Source organism: Brienomyrus brachyistius, chromosome 2 (genome assembly GCF_023856365.1).
Source record: "Brienomyrus brachyistius isolate T26 chromosome 2, BBRACH_0.4, whole genome shotgun sequence".
In the NCBI taxonomy this organism is placed as follows: Eukaryota; Metazoa; Chordata; class Actinopteri; order Osteoglossiformes; family Mormyridae; genus Brienomyrus; species Brienomyrus brachyistius.
Genome location: NC_064534.1, coordinates 48,159,724 through 48,185,923, shown reverse-complemented (window position 1 = coordinate 48,185,923; position 26,200 = coordinate 48,159,724). Strand labels below are relative to the sequence as shown.

The 26,200-nt window shown below is 41.5% G+C and overlaps 2 long non-coding RNA genes across 3 annotated transcripts; one reads left to right on the top strand and one right to left on the bottom strand.

The window, feature by feature from the left end:
• Positions 1–205: 205 nt before the first annotated feature.
• Positions 206–20,787, bottom strand: LOC125716615 (uncharacterized). Of its 2 annotated transcripts, none has more exons than XR_007384369.1 (3): positions 20,754–20,787; positions 20,455–20,524; positions 206–331 (listed from the first exon to the last, which is right to left on the bottom strand). It is a non-coding gene; the product is annotated as an uncharacterized LOC125716615 (long non-coding RNA). The 2 variants fall into 2 exon arrangements; XR_007384368.1 differs by lacking the exon at positions 206–331 and adding an exon at positions 18,972–19,116.
• Positions 1,218–9,532, top strand: LOC125716611 (uncharacterized). Its single transcript, XR_007384367.1, has 3 exons — positions 1,218–1,891; positions 3,451–8,287; positions 8,877–9,532. It is a non-coding gene; the product is annotated as an uncharacterized LOC125716611 (long non-coding RNA).
• Positions 20,788–26,200: the final 5,413 nt, after the last annotated feature.

Here is a 26,200-nt window from a genome sequence, read left to right as displayed (position 1 = left end):
ACCACCAGTGATGCCCCTGCATCCAGCTCATCTGGATCCAGCCCATCTGCCTGTGTCATCTTTCATGTCTGACACCACTGCCTTACCTTTAGTTGCCTGGCGATTGAAAGAAGACTCGGCATTGGCTTGTCATCTTCCCTGCTTTCCAGTTATTTCCCAAATCTTATGATTGGGACAACGTGACTTGACTCTTATTTGACTATCCCTGCCGGCCCCTGGAGGATGGGCTTCCCCTTTGAGTCTGGTCCCTCCCAAGGTTTCTTCCTTCTTGGGAGTTTTTCCTTGCCACTGTCGCCTTTGGCTTGCTCACTGGGGGCTTTGGGTGCGGATGCTGTAAAGCATATAATGTGCTATACAAAAATAAATTTGTTGTTGTTGTGGTTTTTGACGCCGTCCCCACAGGAGCATTGCATCTTCTAAGGAACTCTTGTTTGACTGATGTGTATGGGGATGTAACTCTTGCTCACATTTATATTGCGGAGAAGGATGTTGTAAATGATAAGATTAGTAACAAAGTTATTATAAATGCTGTGCTCATGGTTACACTACATACAGCAGGATTCTTTTGGTCCTCTATGTTTCATGATATAAACTGGAAAAAAGCATGGACTATTCCTAGTAAATACTGCATCAGTAACAAGGTTAGAGAAGTGTTATATAAATCGTTACATAAGATTTACCCGGTAAAACAAGTTTTAAGAAGATTTAAATTGGATATTGATAACACCTGTGATTTCTGTGGGATAGAAGAGGAAAATGTTATGCGTATGTTTTATCATTGTGTATATACAAGATTATTCTGGATAGATATACAACTTAAAAAATAATATAGTAATTTGCCTATTTGATGTATTTTTTATTTTAAAGGTAGTAATTTGATGCTAAACAATCTATATGTTATTAATTTACTTTTGGAAAATTTTATATACATCAAGTGGGCAAAAACCAAACCAAACTTACAAGTATTTTCTGGTAGAATTTACGCAATACGTAGATGCTATTCAGAGGTGTGAAAACAAAAAAGCACAAAAAACATATCAACTTAAGTCCTTCCAGTGTATATATACATTTTTTCCCTTTTCTTTAATAATGGCATTATCTCTGTCTATACATATATACCCATGGCGATGTTCATGTGATATGTTTCATACGTATCTAACCATGATGCATTGCGTAAGGACCAGAATGCATTGCTTTAAGCCAGTGCTGTAAGCAGCTGCATGAAGTCGAACGCACCCATCAGCTACGAAGAGACAGAAAAGTTTGGCATAAAAACAAAATCAGATAATGTAATGAAAGTGGATGTATCATCTATAACCTGCTAAGGATGTGGGAATCGCGGTCATATTGCGAGAGAGTGCCGCCAAAAAGGAACCAGTAACTGGTGCAGCTATCATAGAAGCTCAACGCACAACGAGGAGAAAAACCAAGTACAAAGACAATGCGAAACAAACTGCGGAGAGACAAACATTTGTACTTAAGGTTCGTCAACACTTTCCCACAAACAGTATCAAAGGAAATGGACTGATGGTAGATTGTGGAGCGACATTCCATATCACAACAGAGAAAAGTAAATTCACAAGATTCGATGAGACTTTTAATCCAAAATCACACTGCATGGAACTAGCAGATGGGACCAGGACAAACAGTGTGGCGTGGAAATGTGGTGACGTGGAGGTATTTCTTCAGGACTCAGAAGGAAAAATAGCCAAAATCATGCTGTGGAAGGCCTTATTCATACTGACATATCCACAAAACATAATCTCTGTAAAAGCAATCTCAACTGATGGAGCCAGAATGATCTTTCAGGAAGGACAAAATGAACTTGTACTTAAAAGATGGAACCACTTTCCACATAGAGAAACAAGAAAGGCTGTACTATCTGAAAACGGTAAATAACAATGAACAATGTGTCGATGATTCAGTTAATGACGATGTCTAATGACCGAATAAATTTAATTTGTGATGTCAAAAATGGCATGAGATTCTGGGGCACTGTACTATTGATGATGTGTTAAAATTACCCAATGTGGTACAGGGCATGGAGATCACAGGTAACAGCAAAGTAGGTTGTAGTGTATGCACGGAGGGAAAAATCACCAATCATATCAATAGGAAACCTGATGAGAAAGCTAGGGCACCACTAGAGTTAGTGCATACTGACTTAGCAGGTCCCATTAAGCCAGTTGCTCAAGATGGATTTAAGTATGCCATTATATTCACGGATGACTTTTCTGGGGCAGTGTCTGTTTATTTTTTTAAAAACAAGAGTGACACAACATTAGCAATAAAGAAGTTCTTGGCAGACAGTGCACCATATGGTAGAGTCAAGTGCATCAGGTCAGATAACAGCACATAATACATGAGAAATACTTTTCAGTCACTTTTAAGGGATAAACGCATGAGACATCATCCCCTTACTCTCCCCATCAAAATGGTACAGCTGAGAGACAGTGGAGGACCCTTTTTGAAATGGGTAGGTGTCTATTATTAGAGAAGGGATTACCAGAGGTATTGTGGCCTTATGCAATTCAAAGTGCAGCACACATTCATAATAGGTGTTACAATAACAGAACTAAAATACTCCATATTTCATGTTTGTCATGCCCGGCTCGTCCGCTCCTCGTGTGTGCCACGCCCCCTGCTTACCCACGTGTACTTCTCTGATCGTCTCCTGCTGTGTCTGATTACTTTGATTAGTCTTGTCCTGTTTTAAGTCCTGGTCTTACCTGTGGTCCTCGTCCATCATTGATGTTAGTCAGTGTCTGATGTCTCCTGCCCCGGTTCCCGTAAATAAATCCCCGTTTTCCCCGAGTTCTGCCTACCTTACCTGCTTCCTGCCCGCTCGCTTGCTCGCTCGCCTTACCCCCGGTCAGCAAGCGTGACAATGTTGACTGGAAGAAAGCCAAATGTTTCCAAAATGTGGGGTTTTGGATCAGACTGTTATACATACAATCAAGAACACAAGAAACTGGACCCCAGAGGTGAAAAGGGAATTTCTGTAGGGTAGGAACAGCCCAGCTTACCTGATCTATAACCCACATAGAGGTAATGTATCAAAGCACATACTTGTTCATTAGAAAGAACACTGTTGAACAACAGACACAAACAGATGAATATGATTCAGAAACCCAGGGATATGAAGTCAGGAAGGCTGGAAGTGACGGTAGTGTTGATAAGGCACAAAGTAAGGATAGCGCAGAGAACCAGGTGCTAGACAAAAATGAGGCGATTGTGAACTTTCATAATGCAGATCTGTCACAGCATGATGAGACTACAGGAAACACAACCCTAGATGAGAACAAAAACAGTGTAGATCTGAAATCTAATGATGATTCAAATAGGCGCTACCCAAGAAGGTAGAAACGAGCCCCAAAATACTTAGATGATTACATGCCAGATTTTTGAAGATAATGACGTGACACATGCAAATGTTGATTGTTGTTACAGGGCAGTATACGGAATTCCTCAAACCTATAAAGAATCCTTGATGTCACCCGAAGGACCCAAATGGGAGTGCGCGATGAGGGAAGAACTCGACTCGCTTAAGGAAGATGCTACATTTGAGCTGACTTCTTTACCAGAGGGTAGGAATGTAGTTGGGGGTAGATGGGTCTATGCCATTGAAGAAAATGTTGGAGGAGAAAAGATCTTTAAAGCTAGATACGTTGCTAAGGGTTACAGTCAGAGAGAAGGTATAGACTACCATGAGACGTTTGCCCCGACAGCAAACCTTATTCAGTACGAGCACTGATGCAGATAACAGGGCAAAACAACTTAATTGTTCATCAGATGGATGTCAAAACAGCATACTTACATGCTCAACTTGATACAGAAAATTTTGTAGAACAACCAGAACCGTCCCTATATGGCCTTAAACAATCCGGAAGAAATTGGTACAAACTATTACATGATTACCTAGAACAAAATAATTTAGTGAGAAATGCATCTGACCACTGTGTGTATAGAAAATAATTAGGCAGTGAGGCCATTGTTCTGATCATCTGGGTTGACGATTTAATCATAGCAGCTAGCAATAACCATTTGCTGAACAAATTCAAAAACACCATGAAGTCTCAATTTAACATGAATGCCCACAGCATATATTATAGATGCATTTTATTCATGGTTATTTTATGCTGTTTTCATCTTTGCAATTGTCTTTATTTTTCTGGCGGTTCCTTTAAAGTATTATGTTTTTGAAAAAAAAGATTTAAGGGAAATCTTGTGTTGCATTTATGTATTATGTAACACTATCAAATATTTTAACAAATCCATGATACTGCTAAAAACAAAAAAAATAATGAAATATATTGACCTATAAGCACTGCATGATTACATATGGGCCAGCTGCATGTTTTCCCACATGGGACCAATGTTTTGGGGCCAATCTCAGGCCAATGTGCAAATCCCAATTGGGCCAATGTGGACTGCCCACTTGGGGCCAATATTTCTGCCCACATTGGGCCTAGTGCCAGTTTGTTTGCTGGGTTGTATTAAGTTACATGCGTAATACGTCACGATTTGTGCTTACGGGCCATTTTACCAGGGAATGTCGGAGACGTCCATCGCACAGATGCATAAAGTTCTGTATATCTTTTCAATGTTAAAGAACGTTTCATATAAACTAAATGTATAGCGAGGGCTCAGGACTATGAAAAGCTGTGTTTTGTTCAGGCAAATGGGACCGAGGCATTTCTTCATATCATTTAAAGGAAGTAATCTAGCACACAGTCAACCATAAAGTGTAAATACAGGTGCAATGAGGCGCCGTAACACTTTCTTAGATTATCATAATGCGTGAATTGCCAGCTTTTTCTTACAGTAGCGTGCCGAACAAACTCAAAGAAACTGTTATTTAGATATACACTCAAAAAATACAAACGGGACCAGCGACTGCGACGCACATGACAATGCAACGTCAAGTTCACCGGTCGGTTCTCCCATTTACACAAGCTCAGTGGCAGGGCCGGCGTCAGAGCGGATCTACTGGCTGGCATCAAACTGACTATGGGGGGGCACTATCGATCTTGAACTATATTCATATGAGCGACACTAGAGGTTGACAATTTTTCGTGACTCCCGTGGGTCACGGGATTCCCAGCGATGTTAACGTTAGCTGCCATGAACAACAAAAAAAGACCCAGACAAGCGGTCAGTCATCATAACAGCCCCCTACACTGTCATGCCAACCTTATAATCACAGGACTAATGAAAAGTAAACAAGCACCTTTCATATGCATCCCTTGTGATGCATAAAACACAAACGCAGCGCAATGTTTCGTTCAGATTGAACGCAGGAACAGCTTATCGTTGATTAGGCTATATACTGTATATATATTAGTAACATGCTGTCAGACTGGGAGACATAAGCCTATTCTCAGTTTCTTCTGATCCGAGTACAATTTGTAAACGAAGAGTAGAGTTTGGTTTAAGACCGCTGGGGGTAGTGCCGCCACGCTTTCTGGTGAAAGTGAAAATGACGTGCATAATGCGTTTACAAATTTATAATGTAACAATATATTTTAAACATACAAATAATAGATTTTCAACAAACAAAATCTATTCCTATATTTGTCAATAGACATATGACCACATACACCAAACTGAAACGTACATAATATTTTTCGTTGACACACCACTGTCTTTCACAGCTAAGGTTGTTGTTGTTGCTATCAGTTCCTTCAGTGGAGTCGGTGCTGACAGTTGAAATAACGACATCATCCTGTCGACCTGCTGGAGGAGGCCTAGATGAACCTCCACCACTTAGCTACGTTTTATATCCATTAATTTTCAGTTACAAATAACCATTACCGTTAAATGAATCGTTCTCTTTAAATACACACCCTTATGAAAAGAGGCTGCTCAGCTGAATGAGTCGCTACCCTAATGTTACGTGACCGCTGGCAGTTGAAAATTTCTATTTTCATATTTTCTGTGCGAAAGCCAAATGCTGCACCAAAGCAACAACCAATCACCACCAACTAGCCTGCATTTATTCAAGTGAATTTATAATATGACAAAAAATATTTGAAATGGCTCTTTATTAATTTCGTGAACGTTTATACGTTTAATATCTGAAAAATAATTAGATATAAAAATGAATATTTTGGCCTGTGGTGGTGGGTGCTGGAGCTTGTGTGGGGGAGCGTGGCGACTCGCTAGGGGGGGCAATGCCTTCGAATGCCCCACCTTGACGCCGGCACTGCACAGTGGCTATAAAAACTCCCACAATTAGATGATAGAAACTTTGTCCTTAGGAACAAAACTAGCTAGCCTGATTTATCGCTAATGAAGATTTCCATATATGATAAACCACAAGATGCCACTGCCTGAGCATGTCTGTTCAAATTAACTTAATTTAGAATGTCACCAGCCTTAGGAGGCTAGCGAGTTAATTTACAAGTTCTAGAGCACAGCACTGCTGTTTGCTAGCAGTGCTATACTGACATTCAGTGAGCAATAAATGCCTATTTTACTACATATACTAATAGGCAATTTGTGCCGATCATCAAAGCAGCTTCTTTCCTTGGAATAAAGCGAAGAATGGCCATATACATACATACATAGACATAGCTATCCCTCCATCCATCCATCCATTCCCCTAACTGGCCATAGGCTATACATACATAGACATAGCTATCCCTCCATCCATCCATTCCCCTAACCGCTTATCCTACTGGGTCGTGGGGGGTCCAGAGCCTATCCCGGAAGCAATGGGCACAAGGCAGGGAACAACCCTGGATGGGGGGCCAGCCCATTGCAGAGTACACTCACACACCATTCACTCACACATGCACACCTACGGGCAATTTAGCAACTCCAATTAGCCTCAGCATTTCTTTGGACTGTGGGGCGAAACCCCATGACGACATGGGGAGAACATGCAAACTCCACACACATGTGACCCAGGCAGAGACTCGAACCTGGGCCCCAGAGGTGTGAGGCAACAAGTGCTAACCACTGCACCACCATGCCGCCATGCGTCAGCATTGTTTACCTGAGCTTTTTCGAAGGTCAGCTTGGGCTCTGCCAACAACCTCCATTGCATACGATCATCTGATATACTGCACACCAGCCTATCGCGGAGCACTTCTTTCAATCTTTCCCCGTAGTTACAACGCTAAGTGAGCTCCCGAAGCACTGCTACATACTGCATTACACTTTCACTCGCTGCTCTCATCCACGAATTAAACGTAAATCACTGGACTATTTCGATGGGTTTATGGTTGTAATATGCCTGAAACAGCTCCGTCAACTCGGCATAAGTTTTGTCACCTGGCTTGTCTGAGCTCAGCAAGTTTCTCATTAGGCTATAAGTCCAGCTCCCCACTGAGATCAACAAAATTGTGCGTTTTTCCCTGTCTCTATAACCCTATTTGCCTACTTGAAAAAGTGATCCAACACTTCACAATTCTCCTCCTAAGTCTGTGTCTGACTATCAAATGGAGTGAGCATCCCTACCATAGACGCCGCCATTGCGCAATTCGTGTTAGCTTCCTTTCCTGTGAAGAGTAGCCGAGGATCTGCGCCGTCGAGAGCACTCTTAAGCAACTTCTTATGTGCTCGCCAGTTTCCTCGTCGGCAATATAATGTAATATCTTCGCAATAAGGACACACGAGCTGCCAAGTAGAACTTGCCTTCTTTACTGAACACCACACACTATCAACATCACAGTGTTATTCTCCCAGCCATATACATAGCTAATCATGCTAATTAACAACGCCTCCATTGCCACCTACAGGGCACCTGTAACAATACACTCCATTTACTACAATAACTCCGATAATAATAGGCATGTTCCCCAATAGAAAAGAATTACACTTAGTTTGAGCCATCTGGTCTTTCTTCTGGGAGAATGTCTTCTGGATAGATGAGACCAAGCTAGGGCTTTTTGGTAAAGCTCATCATTCTACTGTAGGGCTGCAACAACTAATCGATAAAATCAATAATTATCGATAATGAAATTTGTTGTCAACGAATGCCGTTATGGATTAGTTGGGCTGCTCACGTTACTGAGGAGCGCGACCACAAGATGCACAAATACACAAAGATATACAAAGATACACAGCCGCTCGCAATGGAGGTTACAGAAGCGTCTGCAGGAAAAAGTGTGCGCCCCAAGTCCTCCAAGGTATGGGAGCAATTTACATTAAACGCCTCTAAGAAGACGGTAACCTGCAGGCTATGCAAGACCGAGCTTTCATGGCATGGCAGTACCATAGTCATGCACGAACACTTAAAAAGAAAACATGTCGGTGTTGCGGATGGCGAAACATCAGCAGGGTAAGTAAAAACTGTATCTCTTCATCGTGTAAAAGCTGTACAGTTTAAGTGCTTTTGTTTAAACTGTTTGCTAACTTTGGCACAGTCGCGCTAGATCTGTTCACTTGCTACTCGCTAGCATCACATTGCGCAATCACCTCATGAGCAATAGTGATTAGTTAAATGGCGCTAGATTAGATTAGATTAGATTAGATTAGCTTAAATTACACGGTGCGAATAACAGTAGAATATTACATTTAGTGATTGTTGTGGTTTTCGGCGAATGCAAATAACAGTACATTTGTGACTATTAGCTTTTTGCATTTCTACAGTTTTTTTATAGTCCACTACAAAGTTAAGTAGCAAATCTGATTTCAAACGTAATTTACTGTGGTTTTACTTATGCATATATCATTTTATTATACAAAATTACATTATTTTAGCTGTTTATATCTTAACAACGGAATATGTCAGTGTATTTTTTAAACAATATATATATATATACACTGTCAACTTGCCATCTGCAATTATAGTTAAAAACAAAACAAATGTTGATTTACATAAAATGCTGTACTTCGCATACTCAAATGCTGTTATGTATTTATCTCAGAAAGAGACAACTCAGCATGAGTGAGTTCATTCAAAAAAGAAATCCCCCATGCACTCCTCAACAAGCAGCCACTATAACAGGTGCCATCCTGAGTATGTTGGTAACTGACATGCGGCCAATGTCAATGGTGGAAGACGAAGGATTTAAAAAAAAAAAAAGATTGGCATCCGTAATTCAGGATACATACTTCCATCAAGGACCCACTTCACAAAATTGATGGAGATAAAAGCACCAGGAGGCATTTGAAAAAGTTAAGTCTGCTTTGAACATCACCAACAGCAGAATGGCTTTAACTGCTGATATATGGACAAGTGTTGCCACTGAAGCATACCGTGGCATTACATGCCATTACATTGGAAATGACTGGAAGATGACATCTGTCTGCCTTACCACTGGAAGACAGACATACCGCAAACAACATTGCAGAATGGCTGGAAGAAGTAGTAGTCAAATTTCAAATCCCTTTTGAGAAAATTACTGCCCTTGTACATGACAATGGTGCAAACATTGTGGCTGCTGCAAAACCACTGGAGGAGAAACATGGGTGGACCAGTGTACGCTGCACTGGCCATACATTGCAGTTGGTGATCAATGCTCCTATTAAAGGACAAAAACATTGAAAGAGCTGTTGGAGCTGCAAGATGTCTGGTAGAGCACAAGATTGTTCAGGATGTAAGTACCAGATGGAAGAGTACATTCTACATGATTGACAGACTGATTGATTAAATACTGCTATTAACTTATAAAGCACTAAATGGCCTTGCACCAGAATACCTTAGTGAACTGCTGACCACATACAACCCTCCACGCTTGCTTCGCTCTCAAGCCATGGGATATCTGTTAGTGCCTAGGGTAGAAAGAGCTACGGCAGGCTGCAGAGCTTTCTCCTACAAAGCTCCTCTGCTGTGGAATGGTCTTCCACCGGATGTGCGGGTTTCAGGTTCACTCTCAATATTCAAGTCCAGACTAAAAACACACCTGTTTAGTTTAGCGTATAGGGACACTAGTTCTAGCCCTAGCTAACTCTTCACTCCCAGGCAGACCTGTAGTGTGAGGTGTAGAGCTGGGTGGGGATCGGTGCCATTGGCTTTGGATGAACTGGATTGTCAGTGCTGTCACTCTAGCTTTGCAATCTCTTGTGGAACTGGAGTGCTGACATTTCAGGGACTCCCCATGCCGGCATTCCCACTTGCCTCTCCCTCCTACTGATGCTGCCATAGCCATATCTGCCGGAGCTTGCAGATTGCACTTCATATTGTACTCACCTAGCTTTTAGCACTGCCAATAGCCTCCTCTACTATGCCTAATTGTACATTTTATTTCCCCTACTCCTCCTGGGGGTGATGCCTGGAGACCTCAATCTATCAAGATATCCAGCACACCCGACCACCACCAGTGACGTCCCTGCATCCAGCTCGCCGTTCTGATCTTCCATGTATGACCCGCTGCCTTACCTCTGGTTGCCTGGCAATTGGATGAAGACTCGGCTTCGGCATTGGCTTATCTTCCTTGCTCTCCTCTCTCTATTTGACTATCCCTGCCGGCCCCTGGAGGATGGGCTTCCCCTTTGAGTCTGGTCCCTCTCAAGGTTTCTTCCTTCTAGGGAGTTTTTCCTTGCCACTGTCGCCTATGGCTTACTCACTGGGGGCTTTGGGTGAGGATACTGTAAAGCGCTTTGAGACAATGTAATGTTGTGATAATGCGCTATATAAAAATAAATTTGTTTGTTGTTGTTGTTGAAAAGAGGTGGCCTTTAACTGCTACTCTGTCTGACCCATTGATCACTTACAAGAGGCAAACGCTATCTGGATTTGAAACCAGACCAGTGGAGTCTGCTCAAAGAGCTTTCCACTGCTCTTAAGCCTTTCGAATGTGCAACTGTTTTTATGAGCGGGCAGGAATATGTAACAGTCTCCGCATTGCTTCCAATCGTGAAAGGGCTGTTAAAGTCTACTGAAGGTGCAACCTTTGATTCAGGTCCAGTGAAGTCCTTCCAAGCCAAAGCAGTTGAGCAGCTTCAAATCAGATGGAACCAGTTCTTTGAGCAGGCAGATAATCCTGTGATTCTCTCCTCTGCTCTGGACCCAAGGTTCAGAAGACTGAAATTTCTGTCACCTGAGCAAATTATAACCATGCAGGCTAAAGTGCAAACTGAAGCACTCACAGCAAAAAAGGAGATGGAACAGCAGCAGCAGCAGCAAACAACCACCTCAGCCAGAAGAACAGAAGCTAAACCCTCAACATCTTTGCTTGACTCACTCCTTGAGTCTGGAGGCAGCAGTGAGGAAGAGAGCAGAGAGGAGAAAGCTGAGTATCCCGGGCACCTCAACACCACCTGAGCGTCTGTTCTCTGCTGCAGGTTGCATAGCTTCCACAAAAAGAGCCAGCCTCAACCCAGATCATGTGGACATGCTGACATTTTTGCATTCCAATTCAAAATTTTGGAATCAGTGAATAAGAAATGTCCATATGCACAACTTTGAGTTTTTCTGTTCTACCTCTGCATCAAAAAGTAATATTTTCTTTATTCCAATTAAACATTTTGTAGAAGTGAATAAGAAATATTTATATGCAGCACTTTGAGCAGTGAAAGTTGACCTGTTCTACCTCAAAAAGTAATATTTGTTTTTTTATTTATTATTTTGATATTTCAACAAATTCTGCTGCTTAATATCATTTTCAGCATGTTTGTGTCCTAATTTCATAATGTGAATATAATAAGAGTACAACAATTGTTTTGATTTTTGTTAATTAATATTTTGGATATTTAGGGAAGATTTACCGTTCCAAAACAAGCTTTATCTTTCATTTAAGGTTTAAAATGTCAAAATTAAAGATCATGAAATTCTATATGCGGCTTTTGCATTTTTTAAAGTTTACTTTTATACATACATAATACCCTGATTGTGGTTTTATAATGTTATAAGCAAAACATCAAATTAAAGAAGAGTTTACTTTTCATCCGATTAATCGAAAAAATAATCGCCCAACTAATCGATAATCAAAATAATCGTTAGTTGTAGCCCTAGTTCAAACATGCAGCCAAAACATAAAATAGATACATATAAACAATACACAGCTCTGTAAAAAATTAAGAGACCACTCTATATACTTTTTTAAAATCTGCATTGTTAAATTTTGGTTTAATCCTGGTTCTGCTGGCAGAAGGCTACACTGTGAGGCAGGCTGCTTCCATGCTCGTGAGTTTCTAAGACCGCAGTATACAAGAACAGGGGGAAGAAGCAGGAGACACTGCGAAAAATCAAAAACCAGCCAGGTAGAGGGCAGAAGCAACCTTCTAATGCCAGAGATGACCATCAACTTATCCGTCAGTGTCTAACAAATCGGAGGATGACCTCAAGTGACCTTCAAAAGGAATGGAAAACATTAAGTGTGAAGTGTACTGGTGGGACAGGCTCCTAGAAGCAGCAGTGAAGACCCATAAAGCAAGAAAGAAGCCCTTCATCAACGAGAAGCAGGGAAGAGCCAGGCTGGAGTTTGCAACAAAAAAAAAGTGTATTTTACACAGGCTCATACCCATAACCCATAAACTGAGAAATGAGTGAAACTGAAAAATTTGATGCGGTGTGGGAAAGGGGGACCACGCTCCCCTGGGAAACTGTAAGGGGTTGCTGCAGGAGGGTAGTACTCGCTGTGGGATATCAGTCACGATTCAGGATGGGGGGGGGGGGCTGCTGACCGTATTTCACCAGATACACGTTCTCAATCAGTAGGGGGGAGCAATTAGTTGTACTCTGGCTTATTTTACTTGAGGTCAGTTGGATGCACACTCAGACGAAGTGGGTTGGTAAGTAAGTTTGTATTTATTTATGGTTCTATAACAAATAAACAGGAAAAACAAATTACCACAGTGCTTACAATGGTTATTACCATAATACACTAACATAATGCATAATTGTACCACATCGCCTTAACATTGATAAGTTCGGCTATACCCACAACAATACATTACATTAGCAGCAATTCGTATTAGAGGGAATGATTGGACGGGAAATAAACGAAAATATCTTTCCGGGGTATACAACGGTACAGTCGTCAGCGATAATTATAACAGTACGCCAGCTAGGTCACGTTAACCTAGCCGCGCAATTAAGTAAACTAAATTAGCACAGCGTCACTTATCACTTATAATCAATAAACTTAGTACTTACATTCGTCAGTGACGCATACATAAAAACCAGGGACTCTATTTACTGCCAGGAACAACTAAACTAATTACACATAAACTGCAGCTCGCCGACGTGCTGCCTATTCCTTCAGGCTCTCCCGCGCGCTCTCGTCACGCGTGCACTCACAGTCCTTTGCACGCAGCAGTGTTCCTTAAAGCTACAAGAGCCTTTCCAACATGCGGTCTCTTGTTTCCAGAGCTGCATATAAAATATGTATACATAATAAATGCATATAAAACGTGTATCATATATGGAGTGTATATAGTACGGATTACCATTTTACTACAGTAATCCTCTACGCAAGGCAGCAGTGCCTTTAGTTATGCCTTACTCTGTGAAATATTACAGAAAGACTGGAAGTTCCATACATTCTACTTGGCTTTATTCCTCTGTTCCTGCCACGTCCAAACTGCAGTGACCTCCTGCCTGCCATCCTAATGTAATGAATTTTAAAGGAATGCTAGTTTTTTCCCCAAAGCTGCAGCGATTACAGACAACTGCATGTTTCATATCACCTCATCCATCACTCGCCAAAAACATGCACATTTGTAATTCCATCACCGCCCTGATGAAATTACCAAGAGACATTTTAGTTTTGCCACCTGTATGAATTACAGCTTCATTCTGTCTTCTGGGGGTTAAATTTTACATAGCATCTCAAGCGAATTCAGGGACCCTGGTAAAATTGTACTTTGACAGAGTTACATTTGAGTTTAATAAAAAGACCGCTTGCCAGCAATATCACCATCTTTTTGCCACAGAAATCACTTTCAGCAAGGCAGTGCTGCCTTTCTCCTTGGGTTACATCGTAGTGCTAGAAAAATCGCACCTTTTAGCTCTATATCGTCCTGCTGCTCATTTCTTACCCATTTCAGAATTATTAAAACATAAGAACACAAGTTTATGACCTTCTCCTTACTATAGGAGTTAGGCAAGGCAGCCCCACAACACATGGAGAGGAACAAACGCACATCCTGCAATAAGCTCTGTGATCAACTGGGGTTTAATGGTATAGAGTGTCAGGTGGAGCCAACTGTTAGTCCAACTGGGAAGGAAGGCAGTTTGGATCCAGGCTGTGCATTCTGCCAAATAGAAAAGGCGGAGATTGGAAAATCGACTGGGATCATTTCAGCCGGATTCGAGAGTCAGATACCTGTGAATAACAGGAAGTGGAGTAAAGTGAAGATGGGATTCAGAGGGACCTACCATTTGCAACTGAACAGTGCAGCATTTAAAACAGCTCAAAATAAGGGGCAAAAATACAGGCAATAAGATAAATCCATTTTTGATTATTCTCCTACTTACTCAAATACTCAGTTCTGTAAAAGTTCACTTCCACTCATGAAAACACATGAAAAACACTGCATTCCATCCATCCATTTTCTGAATCAATTTGTCCAATACGAGGGTGTGTGTGTCCAGAATCTATCCAGAAAGCTCTGCCTACAATGCAGGGATATTACAGATGCTGCTAAACCTTACCAAATGTTTTCTCTCACCTCCATTTAATGTACCCAAACACTGATACCCAACCCCATACCCCTCCTTGCTGTGACCCATCACCTGGCCGCTGGTTCTTTGGTTAAACTGGTCTCCACTACCATTGCTAATTAGAATCATCTCACTTATATAAAAGTTTTGAAGAGCCAGATTCGAAGCCTCTTACACCTCAGGATGAATCGGAAGTCATCGGTCACGTGATATTGCATAAACTTAGCAAGCCCCGATTCCCAGCTTGAAGTCACTGGGCCTCACTTTGAGGAGGCGATCTCCAGAATCTGGGTATTAACTGTCTCATCACTAAGTTCAGCACCTTTCACAATATAGCACAGCAAGGCCACGGTCAGAAAATGTGAGCCTGTCCTCCTCCTGAGTAAAGTAAAGCTCACTACGCTCTGTGAGCACAGGAACGGCCTGGCAATGTTTGGTAGGTTTCTGCATTGTTTGCAAGTACAGAATATTATCTGCGAGTAAACTAATTAAGGTAAATATGGAAATTCATACAATATATGCTGCAAAATATGAGCTGAATAAAGCATACAAAAAATGCAGAGAATTAAAAAAAATTGAACCACTGACCAAATATGGCACCTACAGTTGAATTCTAGAACACAATGTTACCGTGACAACTCTGATGTCATCATTCTGAAGGTATAAATTGTGCTGTAGGCACCAATACCACTTCAAAACAAATCTGATATCGAACAAGACACATCTCAGTATGAAGTGGTTCTTTCTCAATTGCTTTAGGCCGCCAGCGGTACCAAAGGACGCTGGAGAAGCTATAGAAGCAAAGGAGGAAAGAAAAAGGAAGGACAAAGGAGGAAAGAAAAAGAAATCGTGGCTAAAGAAGTTTACCTTCGCAATAAAAGGGAAAGGAAAAAAACGCGATACACCAAAAGGTGATGTGAGGCCGATAGAAGAAACTCACACTGTGGAGGAGAAAGTGAAGGATGAAGGCATAAGAGCTTTAGAGGAGGAGGCAAAAGTCAATACACCACCGGTGGAGGTGAAGGAAGACAAGGAGCTAAAGCTGCAGCAGCTGAAGGCTAAGATCGAGGCACTTTTGGAAATGGTACAAGAGAAAGAAAGTGAATTAAAAGACTTGGAGGTGTTGGAGATGAAACTCCTCTGCAGGAGTTCGAAGGTGGAAAAGACAGGAGTGCAGGAAGAGTGCAAGGCAATGGAGGAGGAGGAGTACACAGCAATGGAGGAGGAGGAGTACACAGCAATGGTGGAGGAGAGCAAGGCCAGTAGTGGATGAGACAGTGTTCTATGTTCAATCAGTACTACTTAAAAATGTAAATACTTGTAAATAAAGCATTAAAAACGAAAAAGACACAGGTGTTTTCAATTGAATGTGAGTAGGTGATGTTAAATGTCAGGAATATTCCAAATGTCTATTACACGTGTTGCCGATAAGGGGGCATATGGTTTGGGTGATATGGGTTGCCTTTAAACTTTAATAGAATGAAAATACATTACATGTATTTGTTGTATTTTAAATTACGTTTTTAAGGAATAAAAACATAACGGAATGAATGCAAGATACACGTCCAGCGGGGACCCGTCCGGCCGCAGCCATGTGTGCACAAGCGCCACGGCGTATTTTAAAAGCAAGCACCAAAATGTTTAAGAAAAACTTTAGCGTTATTTTAGAAAAAAGCAGGCGGAATTTAAACCAGTACAAACATGCCCGAAAGCAGCAGAAGAGCAAATGCTGAGTTTAAACAAGCACAAGCGAAACCAATTAACATACAGCACGACGTTTTAAAAGAAAGTACTTAAACTCATTACATTTAATCAACATGCTTAAAGAATTAGAAGAAAAAACATTAGCGGTATTTACCAGTGTTAGGTTGAAGAAAGCATTTAAACAGCGAAATGAGCGAGTCCCAGAGCTCGGCCATAATCGGCAGGTCTGTTTGAAAAAAGCGGTCGAAATGATATTGGCCAGCCCGTTTCAAAATGGCGACACCAGAGGAGCGCCTGTTATTTCAAATAAACGTTATGGTTATAGGGGTTTAAGTAATCAAGCACTTTTCTGCCAATGTAAAGTAAAACGCTCTAAGCATTTCAACAAGAATCTAGGAATTACGCGGTTAGTTCTTGATTAAATTAGCGAATGCGCTCTCCTCTCTGGCTCGCTCTCATGTAGCGCATGCGCATAGAGCCACACAGTTTTCTTTAAAGAGCCGACTCTCTTGCGTTAATTTATTTAAACAAGAATTAACAAGGTTATTCCTTGATTCTTTTTTTCTTTTAAATTAACGCTAAAGTTTCTTTAAAACATTTCGGTGCTTTCTTGTGGTGCCCAAAGCACAGAATACCCACACTGCTCTGACTACGCCACCTCCTGGTAACCCTTAATGTTCCTTCTGTAACGTGGCTAAGTTCGAACCCTCCCCGCAAAGGGACAATAACAAAGAGGCATGTAAAAATAAAACCCAATCCACTTTATTACAAATATCTAAAATCAGACAAATGAAGGTTGCTGGGGGTGGGGGGCAGCTGACTATCCTCCAGATAGTAAGGTCAGATCGGCACACGCAGCTCTCAGCTCAGGAGGCCCCTGGTGACAAAGAAAACAGCAAAACTCAACACCACACAGCATGCAACATGACAAACACTACATACAACAGTACAGTGTCCACTCAGTGTGGCACCCCAACAGCAGAGCAAAAGCCTGTGCGGATCCGGCCTTGTACAGAAAGATCCCATGTACAAACATAAGGGGAGGGTAGCGGCCGATGTCCACCGCCCAAAATACAATACTACAATTACACTTACAACTTACAAGCCTATCAAATAAACCTAAAACAGTGGCTAGTCTGGTCCTTTGCAGGAATGCTTAATGCCCTCGCAGCACAGCAACACCAAGAGGAAGCGTTCCAATGCTACAGGTACAAAGAAACAATCAACAAAGAAACATAGACCCTTTTAAATCCCACAGTATAACCCAAGTGATTCGCGTTTCCAACAGGTTCTCCCCACTCAGTGAAACTCCCACTGAGACACCTGTTGAAAGTGCTCTAGTAATTGGCGATTCTATTCTAAGAAACGTGAGAGTAGCGACTCCAGAGACCATAGTAAATTGTCTCCCTGGTGCCAGAGCGACCTACATCGCGGCAAATTTAAAATTGCTGGCTAAAGGTAAATGTAAATACTCTCAGATTGTTATCCACGTCGGCACTAATGATCTCCGATTGAGGCAATCGGAGATCATTAAGGCAAATTTTAAAGAGGTATGCAACCTTGCGAAGAAGATGTGTGTATCAGTAACGTGCTCTGGCCCCATCCCTGCTAGGCGTGGCGATGAAATGTACAGCAGATTATCGTCGCTACATCGCTGGCTGTCGGAATGGTGCCCGATAAATGGCGGATGTTCTGGGGTAGGCCTGGGCTTTTGAAGAGGGACGGTATTCACCCCTCGCGGGCTGGTGCCGACTTCCTGTCTAAAAGCATAGCTCATAGTCAACAGGCAAATCGCTGACTAACTAGAGCCAAGTCCAGGCGGCAGGCAAACCGGCATAACCGACCGCCTGCTAGTCGCTTAGACTCGTCACCTAGGGTTCATTTCATTGAGACTGTGTCTGTTCCCCGCGTCTTTAATCATGGAGGACTATTCCACCGTGGAGTGTGCCATAATAACTTAATTAAAATCACAATGAATCCATCACTAGAAAACAGTTTTGATGCAATATTTAAACTTAAACTTGGACTTCTGAATATAAGATCCGATGTGCGGGTTTCAGGCTCACTCTCAATATTCAAGTCTAGACTAAATACACATCTGTTTAGTTTAGCGTATACGGACACTAGTTCTAGCTCTAGCTAACTCCTCACTCCCAGTCAGACCTATAGTATGAGGTGTAGAGCTGGGTGGGGATCGGTGCCATTGGCTTTGGATTAACTGGACTGTCAGTGCTGTCACTCTAGCTTCGCAATCCCTTGTGGAGCTGGAGTGCTGACATTTCAGGGACTCCTCATGCCTGCATTCCCACTTGCCACTCCCTCCTACTGATGCTGCCATAGACATATCTGCCGGAGCTTGCACATTGGACTTCATATTGCACTCATCTAGCTTTTAGCACTGCCGATAGCCTCCTCTACTTTGACTAATTGTACATTTTATTTCCCCTACTCCTCCTGGGGGGTGATGCCTGGAGACCTCAATCTATCAAGATGTCCAGCATATCCTACTACATGTGATGTCGCCACCACCAGTGATGCCCCTGCATCCAGCTCATCTGGATCCAGCCCATCTGCCTGTGTCATCTTTCATGTCTGACACCACTGCCTTACCTTTAGTTGCCTGGCGATTGAAAGAAGACTCGGCATTGGCTTGTCATCTTCCCTGCTTTCCAGTTATTTCCCAAATCTTATGATTGGGACAACGTGACTTGACTCTTATTTGACTATCCCTGCCGGCCCCTGGAGGATGGGCTTCCCCTTTGAGTCTGGTCCCTCCCAAGGTTTCTTCCTTCTTGGGAGTTTTTCCTTGCCACTGTCGCCTTTGGCTTGCTCACTGGGGGCTTTGGGTGCGGATGCTGTAAAGCATATAATGTGCTATACAAAAATAAATTTGTTGTTGTTGTGGTTTTTGACGCCGTCCCCACAGGAGCATTGCATCTTCTAAGGAACTCTTGTTTGACTGATGTGTATGGGGATGTAACTCTTGCTCACATTTATATTGCGGAGAAGGATGTTGTAAATGATAAGATTAGTAACAAAGTTATTATAAATGCTGTGCTCATGGTTACACTACATACAGCAGGATTCTTTTGGTCCTCTATGTTTCATGATATAAACTGGAAAAAAGCATGGACTATTCCTAGTAAATACTGCATCAGTAACAAGGTTAGAGAAGTGTTATATAAATCGTTACATAAGATTTACCCGGTAAAACAAGTTTTAAGAAGATTTAAATTGGATATTGATAACACCTGTGATTTCTGTGGGATAGAAGAGGAAAATGTTATGCGTATGTTTTATCATTGTGTATATACGAGATTATTCTGGATAGATATACAACTTAAAAAATAATATAGTAATTTGCCTATTTGATGTATTTTTTATTTTAAAGGTAGTCATTTGATGCTAAACCATCTATATGTTATTAATTTACTTTTGGAAAATTTTATATACATCAAGTGGGCAAAAACCAAACCAAACATACAAGTATTTTCTGGTAGAATTTACGCAATACGTAGATGCTATTCAGAGGTGTGAAAACAAAAAAGCACAAAAAACATATCAACTTAAGTCCTTCCAGTGTATATATACATTTTTTCCCTTTTCTTTAATAATGGCATTATCTCTGTCTATATATATATATACCCATGGCGATGTTCATGTGATATGTTTCATACATATCTAACCATGATGCATTGCGTAAGGACCAGAATGCATTGCTTTAAGCCAGTGCTGTAAGCAGCTGCATGAAGTCGAACGCACCCATACTTTCAAAGTGCTATTAAAGTCTCTTCTGGTGTCATCGCTGACATCACACATCTGTTAAATTATATTTCCTCATCACAATAATTCCTCTGTCACAATGTTTTTACATTGTCTGTTTGTATTATTTTGTTGAACTGTACGATGTAGTGTACTAAAAATTACATGCACTTATGGTTAGTTTTCGATGGGGATGAAAGTAATTATGAACTCTGGGAAGTAAAATTTCTCGGCCACTTGAGAATAATGGGCTTAAAGGACACGTTATTGTCCATGGCTGATCCAGATGCAGAAGAGAACGCCGAATGTTAGAGTTATGTGTATCGCTAGTGATGAGGCAGCAGATGACGGCAGAAAAGCCCTACAAATAGCGCAAGTCATTACGCTAGTCAGGGTAAACCCCGAATTATTGCCCTGTATGCAGAACTAACCTCATTACGAAAAGAGCCAGAAGAATCTGTAACAGACTATATCATCCGAGCTGAAAAGGCGGTAATATCCCTGCAAAACGTGAAGGAAATAATTAGCGATGGGCTGATAATAGCCATGATTCTGAAGGGCCTCCCGGAATCATACTGTACAAACCCTTCGCTATTCATACGACACAGAGCAACGAGGAATTAACACTTACTCAATTCAAAAGTAAACTAAGAAGCTACGAAGAGACAGAAAAGTTTGGCATAAAAACAAAATCAGATAATGTAATGAAAGTGGATGTATCATCTATAACCTGCTACGGATGTGGGAATCGCGGTCATATTGCGAGAGAGTGCCGCCAAAAAGGAACCAGTAACTGGTGCAGCTATCATAGAAGCTCAACGCACAACGAGGAGAAAAACCAAGTACAAAGACAATGCGAAACAAACTGCGGAGAGACAAACATTTGTACTTAAGGTTCGTCAACACTTTCCCACAAACAGTATCAAAGGAAATGGACTGATGGTAGATTGTGGAGCGACATTCCATATCACAACAGAGAAAAGTAAATTCACAAGATTCGATGAGACTTTTAATCCAAAATCACACTGCATGGAACTAGCAGATGGGACCAGGACAAACAGTGTGGCGTGGAAATGTGGTGACGCGGAGGTATTTCTTCAGGACTCAGAAGGTAAAATAGCCAAAATCATGCTGTGGAAGGCCTTATTCATACTGACATATCCACAAAACATAATCTCTGTAAAAGCAATCTCAACTGATGGAGCCAGAATGATCTTTCAGGAAGGACAAAATGAACTTGTACTTAAAGATGGAACCACTTTCCACATAGAGAAACAAGAAAGGCTGTACTATCTGAAAACGGTAAATAACAATGAACAATGTGTCGATGATTCAGTTAATGACGATGTCTAATGACCGAATAAATTTAATTTGTGATGTCAAAAATGGCATGAGATTCTGGGGCACTGTACTATTGATGATGTGTTAAAATTACCCAATGTGGTACAGGGCATGGAGATCACAGGTAACAGCAAAGTAGGTTGTAGTGTATGCACGGAGGGAAAAATCACCAATCATATCGATAGGAAACCTGATGAGAAAGCTAGGGCACCACTAGAGTTAGTGCATACCGACTTAGCAGGTCCCATTAAGCCAGTTGCTCAAGATGGATTTAAGTATGCCATTATATTCACGGATGACTTTTCTGGGGCAGTGTCTGTTTATTTTTTTAAAAACAAGAGTGACACAACATTAGCAATAAAGAAGTTCTTGGCAGACAGTGCACCATATGGTAGAGTCAAGTGCATCAGGTCAGATAACAGCACAGAATACATGAGAAATACTTTTCAGTCACTTTGAAGGGATAGAGGCATGAGACATCATCTCCTTACTCTCCCCATCAAAATGGTACAGCTGAGAGACAGTGGAGGACCCTTTTTGAAATGGGAAGGTGTCTATTATTAGAGAAGGGATTACCAAAGGTATTGTGGCCTTATGCAATTCAAAGTGCAGCACACATTCATAATAGGTGTTACAATAACAGAACTAAAATACTCCATATTTCATGTTTGCCATGCCCGGCTCGTCCGCTCCTCGTGTGTGCCACGCCCCCTGCTTACCCACGTGTACTTCTCTGATCGTCTCCTGCTGTGTCTGATTACTTTGATTAGTCTTGTCCTGTTTTAAGTCCTGGTCTTACCTGTGGTCCTCGTCCGTCATTGATGTTAGTCAGTGTCTGATGTCTCCTGCCCCGGTTCCCGTAAATAAATCCCCGTTTTCCCCGAGTTCTGCCTACCTTACCTGCTTCCTGCCCGCTCGCTTGCTCGCTCGCCTTACCCCCGGTCAGCAAGCGTGACAATGTTGACTGGAAGAAAGCCAAATGTTTCCAAAATGTGGGGTTTTGGATCAGACTGTTATACATACAATCAAGAACACAAGAAACTGGACCCCAGAGGTGAAAAGGGAATTTCTGTAGGGTAGGAATAGCCCAGCTTACCTGATCTATAACCCACATAGAGGTAATGTATCAAAGCACAGACTTGTGAAATTCATTAGAAAGAACACTGTTGAACAACAGACACAAACGGATGAATATGACTCAGAAACCCAGGGATATGAAGTCAGGAAGGCTGGAAGTGACGGTAGTGTTGATAAGGCACAAAGTAAGGATAGCGCAGAGAACCAGGTGCTAGACAAAAATGAGGCGATTGTGAACTTTCATAATGCAGATCTGTCACAGCATGATGAGACTACAGGAAACACAACCCTAGATGAGAACAAAAACAGTGTAGATCTGAAATCTAATGATGATTCAAATAGGCGCTACCCAAGAAGGTAGAAACGAGCCCCAAAATACTTAGATGATTACATGCCAGATTTTTGAAGATAATGACGTGACACATGCAAATGTTGATTGTTGTTACAGGGCAGTATACAGAATTCCTCAAACCTATAAAGAATCCTTGATGTCACCCGAAGGACCCAAATGGGAGTGCGCGATGAGGGAAGAACTCGACTCGCTTAAGGAGGATGCTACATTTGAGCTGACTTCTTTACCAGAGGGTAGGAATGTAGTTGGGGGTAGATGGGTCTATGCCATTGAAGAAAATGTTGGAGGAGAAAAGATCTTTAAAGCTAGATACGTTGCTAAGGGTTACAGTCAGAGAGAAGGTATAGACTACCATGAGACGTTTGCCCCGACAGCAAACCTTATTCAGTACGAGCACTGATGCAGATAGCAGGGCAAAACAACTTAATTGTTCATCAGATGGATGTCAAAACAGCATACTTACATGCTCAACTTGATACAGAAAATTTTGTAGAACAACCAGAACCGTCCCTATATGGCCTTAAACAATCCGGAAGAAATTGGTACAAACTATTACATGATTACCTAGAACAAAATAATTTAGTGAGAAATGCATCTGACCACTGTGTGTATAGAAAATAATTAGGCAGTGAGGCCATTGTTCTGATCATCTGGGTTGACGATTTAATCATAGCAGCTAACAATAACCATTTGCTGAACAAATTCAAAAACACCATGAAGTCTCAATTTAACATGAATGCCCACAGCATATATTATAGATGCATTTTATTCATGGTTATTTTATGCTGTTTTCATCTTTGCAATTGTCTTTATTTTTCTGGCGGTTCCTTTAAAGTATTATGTTTTTGAAAAAAAAGATTTAAGGGAAATCTTGTGTTGCATTTATGTATTATGTAACACTATCAAATATTTTAACAAATCCATGATACTGCTAAAAACAAAAAAAATGATGAAATATATTGACCTATAAGCACTGCATGATTACATTTGGGCCAGCTGCATGTTTTCCCACATGGGACCAATGTTTTGGGGCCAATCTCAGGCCAATGTGCAAATCCCAATTGGGCCAATGTGGACTGCCCACTTGGGGCCAATATTTCTGCCCACATTGGGCCTAGTGCCAGTTTGTTTGCTGGGTTGTATTAAGTTACATGCGTAATACGTCACAATTTGTGCTTAAGGGCCATTTTACCAGGGAATGTCGGAGACGTCCATTGCACAGATGCATAAAGTTCTGTATTTCTTTTCAATGTTAAAGAACGTTTCATATAAACTAAATGTATAGCGAGGGCTCAGGACTATGAAAAGCTGTGTTTTGTTCAGGCAAATGGGACCGAGGCATTTCTTCATATCATTTAAAGGAAGTAATCTAGCACACAGTCAACCATAAAGTGTAAATACAGGTGCAATGAGGCGCCGTAACATTTTCTTAGATTATCATAATGCGTGAATTGCCAGCTTTTTCTTACAGTAGCGTGCCGAACATAAACTCAAAGAAACTGTTATTTAGATATACACTCAAACGGGACCAGCGACTGCGACGCACATGACAATGCAACGTCAAGTTCACCAGTCGGTTCTCCCATTTACACAAGCTCAGTGGCAGGGCCGGCGTCAGAGCGGATCTACTGGCTGGCATCCAACTGACTATGGGGGGGCACTATTGATCTTGAACTATATTCATATGAGCGACACTAGAGGTTGACAATTTTTCGTGACTCCCGTGGGTCACGGGATTCCCAGCGATGTTAACGTTAGCTGCCATGAACAACAAAAAAAGACCCAGACAAGCGGTCAGTCATCATAACAGCCCCCTACACTGTCATGCCAACCTTATAATCACAGGACTAATGAAAAGTAAACAAGCACCTTTCATATGCATCCCTTGTGATGCATAAAACACAAACGCAGCGCAATGTTTCGTTCAGATTGAACGCAGGAACAGCTTATCGTTGATTAGGCTATATATTGTATATATATTAGTAACATGCTGTCAGACTGGGAGACATAAGCCTATTCTCAATTTCTTCTGATCCGAGTACAATTTGTAAACGAAGAGTAGAGTTTGGTTTAAGACCGCTGGGGGTAGTGCCGCCACGCTTTCTGGTGAAAGTGAAAATGACGTGCATAATGCATTTACAAATTTGTAATGTAACAATATATTTTAAACATACAAATAATAGATTTTCAACAAACAAAATCTATTCCTATATTTGTCAATAGACATATGACCACATACACCAAACTGAAACGTACATAATATTTTTCGTTGACACACCACTGTCTTTCACAGCTAAGATTGTTGTTGTTGCTATCAGTTCCTTCAGTGGAGTCGGTGCTGACAGTTGAAGAAATAACGACATCATCCTGTCGACCTGCTGGAGGAGGCCTAGATGAACCTCCACCACTTAGCTACGTTTTATATCCATTAATTTTCAGTTACAAATAACCATTACCGTTAAATGAATCGTTCTCTTTAAATACACACCCTTATGAAAAGAGGCTGCTCAGCTGAATGAGTCGCTACCCTAATGTTACGTGACCGCTGGCAGTTGAAAATTTCTATTTTCATATTTTCTGTGCGAAAGTCAAATGCTGCACCAAAGCAACAACCAATCACCACCAACTAGCCTGCATTTATTCAAGTGAATTTATAATATGACAAAAAATATTTGAAATGGCTCTTTATTAATTTCGTGAACGTTAATACGTTTAATATCTGAAAAATAATTAGATATAAAAATGAATATTTTGGCCTGTGGTGGTGGGTGCTGGAGCTTGTGTGGGGGAGCGTGGCGACTCGCTAGGGGGGGCAATGCCTTCGAATGCCCCACCTTGACGCCGGCACTGCACAGTGGCTATAAAAACTCCCACGATTAGATGATAGAAACTTTGTCCTTAGGAACAAAACTAGCTAGCCTGATTTATCGCTAATGAAGATTTCCATATATGATAAACCACAAGATGCCACTGCCTGAGCATGTCTGTTCAAATTAACTTAATTTAGAATGTCACCAGCCTTAGGAGGCTAGCGAGTTAATTTACAAGTTCTAGAGCACAGCACTGCTGTTTGCTAGCAGTGCTATACTGACATTCAGTGAGCAATAAATGCCTATTTTACTACATATACTAATAGGCAATTTGTGCCGATCATCAAAGCAGCTTCTTTCCTTGGAATAAAGCGAAGAATGGCCATATACATACATACATAGACATAGCTATCCCTCCATCCATCCATCCATTCCCCTAACTGGCCATAGGCTATACATACATAGACATAGCTATCCCTCCATCCATCCATTCCCCTAACCGCTTATCCTACTGGGTCGTGGGGGGTCCAGAGCCTATCCCGGAAGCAATGGGCACAAGGCAGGGAACAACCCTGGATGGGGGGCCAGCCCATTGCA